At 40.7% G+C, this 6,000-nt stretch overlaps 1 pseudogene; it reads right to left on the reverse strand.

Moving 5' to 3' along the window:
* LOC125263215 overlaps positions 1–4,471 on the reverse strand; it is a 26,257-nt pseudogene extending 21,786 nt beyond the window's left edge.
* Between the last annotated feature and the right edge of the window lie 1,529 nt (positions 4,472–6,000).

Consider the following 6,000-nt stretch of genomic DNA (forward strand, 5'->3'; position numbering starts at 1 on the left):
AAACAAATGAAGGTTTCACTCACAAGGCATATTTGATTGCTCTGCGTGTGTTTGTGAGAGCTTTCATGTGTTTCTCTTTCATGAGTTTCTCTTCAGCGGAGCCGTTCTGATAGTCATTGAAGTCAAACACAGTTCTGAATGCAGATGAAAACTGGACAGCAGCAAACTGACACACAGAGAGACAAACAACAAGCACACGTGCCGTTAACATCATTAGCAAACTATTACATGTCGATATTTCCACATTAATAGTGGTGGATTATCTACCTTTATGGAGGAGTTTGAAAGTTTTTTCATAACATCTATAATGAATTTTTTGTTCATTTCAAATTCTTTGTCTTTCATACTGGCGGATCCATCAAAGAGAAACACCAGATTGACTTCTCTCTTCGTGCATTCTGGAGAAATATCACAAGATATGGAAACACATCTGTTACGACAACTTCTTTTAGCAATCAAACCATAAAGTATTGACAAGATGGCCAATAAATCCACATATTCCCCAAGTATTTAACATAATATCTTTAATTGTGTCTTTAGTCATTAATTGAGTTGTCAGTAAACATCACACCAACTGAAATGTTACTAAGAAACCAGCACATGGTTTACAGTAGTTAAGAGTTAAACTGCATTAAAGGATTAGTTCACTTCAGAATGAAAATTTCCTGATAATTTACTCTCCTCCATGTCATCCAAGATGTTCATGTCTTTCTTTCTTCAGTGGAAAAGAAATGAAGGAAAACATTCCAGGATTTTTCTCCATATAGTGGACTTCACTGGGGTTCAACGGGTTGAAGGTCCAAATGTCAGTTTCAGTGCAGCTTCAAAGAGCTCTACATGATCCCAGACGAGGAATAAGAGTCTTATCTAGAGAAACCATTGGACATTTTCTGAAAAAATTTAAAATTATATACTTTTTAACCACAAATGCTCGTCTTGCACTGCTCTGTGATGCTCCACGCATGACGTAATCACGTTGGAAAGGTCACGCGTGACGTAGGTGGAAGTACCGTGGTAGGGAGAAAAACATCTAATTTTGTCCTCCAAACTTCAAAATCGTCCGACATCGTTGTTTTATCTTTTTTTGTAAAGGTTGTTTGACTTAGTCTTTGACGTTCTCTTCGTAAACACTGGATCGGTACTTCCACCTACGTCATGCGTGACCTTTCCAACATAATTACGTCATGCGTGGAGCATCACAGAGCAGTGCAAGACGAGCATTTGTGGTTAAAAAGTATATAATTTTAAATTTTTTCAGAAAATGTCCAATGGTTTCTCTAGATAAGACTCTTATTCCTCGTCTGGGATCATGTAGAGCTCTTTGAAGCTGCACTGAAACTGACATTTGGACCTTCAACCCGTTGAACCCCAGTGAAGTCCACTATATGGAGAAAAATCCTGGAATGTTTTCCTTCATTTCTTTTCCACTGAAGAAAGAAAGACATGAACATCTTGGATGACATGGAGGAGAGTAAATTATCAGGAAATTTTCATTTGAAAGTGAACTAATCCTTTAAATACTAAAAGTGTCAGTATCAGCTGGTTTCTGTGTCTCGTCAGACCTTGGTAAGCAACAGTAAAGTTTGAGACGGCCTGTAAACCGCTGTTGAACTGGAAGCAGATGCCGTTCGGATATGAATTTCCATCACACTCATGAGGAAGATACGGACTGCAGCTCTGAGAAATAGACACAACATCAGTAGCATCAGGAGGATCAAATCACAAAGAAGCTGAAATGAAGACTCCAGTGCTAAAATGAGGAGGAAGAGAACATTCCTGCAGTGTTTCAGTGGACACGAGTACAGAAGAGACCGTGAGCAGAAGTCAAACGCCGAAGTGAATAATGAAGGAATCTGCTGAACTTACAGTCAAGCGTCCGACAGGAGCAGACGACACAGCAGCAGACATGCCGAAGAACCGGACGCTCTCTGAGCCTGTCAATCATCACCAGAGAGATCAGACCTCAGTATGACAGGACAAACTCAAACCACGACACAGTTAGAGCAGATTAAACAGATGCACAAAGGTTTGTGTGAGACAATGGAAGTCAACAGAAAGTCCATGACAGATAGTGTGTGTGTGACGCTGATACCTGGCCAGTGCAGCGGACTGCAGGAATGCAGATCTACTGTGCAGCTGTAAATTTCACCTGTTGAGTTTCTTTTTAATGGGGCTCCAACGATGATCCTGCCAAAAACACGCTCACAATCAATCAGACAGTCAGAAAACACCTAGCAACCACACAGAACACCCTAGCAACCAGTGTGTGTGTGTGTTTCACTCACTGTTTCCTGTTTTCAAACTCAGACTGATAAACGCTGTAACCAAAGAAATCTTCTGCCGTGCCGTTAAATCTCAGTGGATGTTCAATGTCGATATTGAAGGCCTCTGAAAGAGACGCTGGAGAAGTGAGAGAGACTGTTGAGACATCACGAGATGTTTGTGAGACGTCAGTCTTTATTAAAGATGCACTATGAAAGCCAAAGTTTCTCATCTACTGAGTATAAGTATAAATTTGGTAGGTTTGCTATTGCAGCAGGTCAGAAGGAAGTGTCCAGGACATGAGAGAGATTTTCTGAGCCCTGGATGTAAACAGTTCTTGAAGGGTGGACAGCAGAGGTACACGAATCCTCTCGGCACTCCGGATGTTGAACCTCCTCAGAAGCACCAGCTCTGGAGTCTGTGATTGTGCCGCTTCTCTTCCGTCTCTCAGGACCTGAAGAAGCACCATCACACACTCCAGTGCTGGATTCTCCTCACGTCCACAATCATCTGCACTGCTTTGAGTGTGTTCAGCTGCAGTTTACGACCAGATGACCAGCTTCACCAGGACAAACCAGCCTACCAATCTACTCCGGTTCTGGAAATTCAGTCAGTCTGTCTGTCTAATGGACACACTGGTTTGTAGTGCAAATAGTTTTATTGCACTTCTAACACACTATTCTTCTAGTTCTAGGTGTTTATATAGCCTCACCAATCCACAGGAAATTGCTGGCTTCTACACGGATAGAAAAACAATAGAAGACTGTGGAAGTGTGTGTGTCTGTGTGTGTGTGTGTGTGTGTGTGTGTGTGTGTGTGTGAGAGAGAGAGAGAGAGATATTGAAAAATCTAAAAGATATTTTAAAATGAACAAGACATTTTCTTTCTCTTGCTACAAGGGCCATTTGGAAGGCACAAAGGTGTTGATAGTGATGAAGGCCTGCTGAAAGTGCCCAGGCTGGTTCAACCCTAGCAATAAAATCTTATTTCTGACTCGGAGAGCAGAGATATTCTGATGCATTCTAATGTACTATGTCAGTAAATACATGTCTAAATCAGGAGCGTTCTCTGAGGAAAAATTGGATGAGAAAATAACCCACAGTACAGAAATAAAACAATGTAAATATGATCAAATATGACATTAGAAAAGTGTATACATCACTTGTTTTTCCAAAGTGACTGTAAAAATGTAAACATTTGTAACACAAAACTCTAAAGATGGCTGCGCGTTTAAGGTCTATTAAACTGCGCACGAGCCTGTGCGAGAGACCCAGCGTACGATAGAGTGTGTGAACAAACAGTTTCAGTTTCAGTATCTCTCATCAGCACAGAAGAGAGTGTCGCAGTTTATATGAGAGCTGGCAGAACGCTAGAATCTCTCCCAGCACAGTGAACAGCATTACAGAGGTGCAGTGTTTGTTTTTACACTGGTTATATATAATACACAGCAGCATTACATTACTGTTCTTTTGTCAGGAGGGTGGAAACACTCGGCCGGTTCACAGAACGGGCTCTGACTGCAGAATGTCAACTATTTTATGAAAGTCTCAGCAGACAGAACTGTCCGAAAGACTGTTCTCAGTTCAGTGTACTGTTAGACTAACTGGAGCACTGAATGAGATGGCAAGGCATCAGAGGATCATATAGTACTTCTGGATATTGACTCATTTCTAGATGGAATGACTGTTTCAGAAGGTCCAATCTGAGTTCACTGAAAAGAACTGGTTCATAACAATGACTTTACATTCTATCCCCTAAACCAATCCTTACAGAAGACTTTCTGTTTTGACATTTTCAAAAAACATCATTTGGTGTGATTTATAAGTCACCACACAAACACATCTAAATGAACACATACTGCTTTACATAATGTTATAATGACTCCAGACTGACACAAACTCTACAGTGAAACTGATGCATTATTAACTTTACGTATGATCTATATCTTATAAATGAATCTCTCACCCCACATGAAGAGAATCCAGCTGTGCGTCTCCATCCTGCTGTTTCTGCTGCTGGTCTGTGTGTGATTCCTGTTTATTTCATCAAAGAAACTCATTTTGGATCAGAGCCAGAACTCCTCCGCTTTGGGGTCTGTAGGAAGTGTGTGTAATCTGTGGCTGTTTTCATTACACACCCAATATAATCACCATTCTAGTCACTGACCCAGATAGCATGTAGTAACCTGTCATGATCACGAATTGGAGTGCCCGAGTTGACCACTAGAGTGCACTCCAACATGGACTTTTGTCACCTGACAGAACTTCATTTCCCATAATTCACCTACTGGACTCATTATCCTCGTTTCATTGCACTCAGCTGTTTTGTGTTTGTTCATTAGTGTCTGTCTATTTATACTCTGTTGTTTCTGCCTTTGTTTGTGGTTCGTTGTATTGTTTTGCGGTGTGTATTTTGATCTTAACACCTTTTAACCTTATTATTTATTATTCTCAGGTTAGGTAAAGTAAGTCGAGTCTGGCCTAAATTATAAGCATTTTAAATTACTTACAATTTAGTCAGAAGACTCCTTTGTGGTATGTTCTTGTTCAAAGTCTTAAAACACTATAAATCAAGATAAGGTAGGCAGCTTTTGTAATCAATTAATTTCTTTTAATTGGTTACTTTTCTTTTTATAATAAACAAAAATGTAAAGGTAAATAAAACTTCATCATTAAAGTATAAAATACAGTAATCACTCTTGAGTCAAAGGTGTAGTCAGCGCTGGGCTTCCCATCTTCAGCTTGAGGTTTCTTGTCCTCAGCTCTGGGCTTCTAGGCGTCGGGGGTACTGATGTATCAGTATCTGAAGAGGCAATCAGCTCATCCGTCTTTTATACTCGTGTTGTTTATCACAGACGTTACGTTATCTTCTTGATTGACGTACGTTGTAACTTTCCCAAAGTTTCCAGACACTTCTCAAGGCCTCGCAGGTGCAAGCTGTCTGGCTTTTGTGTCCTTGGACTCCAATAAACTCAGCCAAGATGGCTGATGTCCTTATAAGGTTTTAGGAGTAGAACCACAGTTCTCTGTGTCCTTGAGCAAACACACACATAGAAGCACACACACTTCTGTGTGCTGCAGTCCAGTTCTGCTCCTCATAAACAGGCACACACACATAGCAATAACTGTACATCTCTGGCCATACAGTACAATACATTTCTTAGAAACAAACAAATATAAATAACAATAATATTATAAGCAATGCCTAATATTTAATACATTGGCCGAATGTGTAGCAACAGACATCCAAAACCTTAACAAGGAGGCAGGGTAATTGCATTTTCTTGATATAATACAACACCCCCTTCATGCAATTATCCTGACTCATTATTCAACATTCTCAAGCATAGTTGTGGCACACAAATGTTGTTCACTTCAAATTTTAACAGTAACATGTACATTTGTTTATAATTCTTAAACATATTGGTTAGTAACACATTCAGGTAACATTCCACCCAGTTTTCTGGTTCCCATAATTTTACAGGGAGGCAACGAGCCCAGATTGACTACAAACGGCAATTTTGTTTAATTTCCCTGCTCAGGCTTCTGCACGACAGAACCGCCCGTTTGGAGTAACTGCCCGTAAAGGGGACAGACTCTGAGTTCAGGGAAAACTCAATTCTGACCGGTCACGCTGGCCGTTGGCGCAAGTACCTTACCGAAGTGCGCAATTGTGCTGATGTTCCCTGTTTGAGAGGTTGCACCGTGTTACAAAGGGGACAGGTGGCCACGGACACCGC

Source organism: Megalobrama amblycephala, linkage group LG2 (assembly GCF_018812025.1).
Source record: "Megalobrama amblycephala isolate DHTTF-2021 linkage group LG2, ASM1881202v1, whole genome shotgun sequence".
In the NCBI taxonomy this organism is placed as follows: Eukaryota; Metazoa; Chordata; class Actinopteri; order Cypriniformes; family Xenocyprididae; genus Megalobrama; species Megalobrama amblycephala.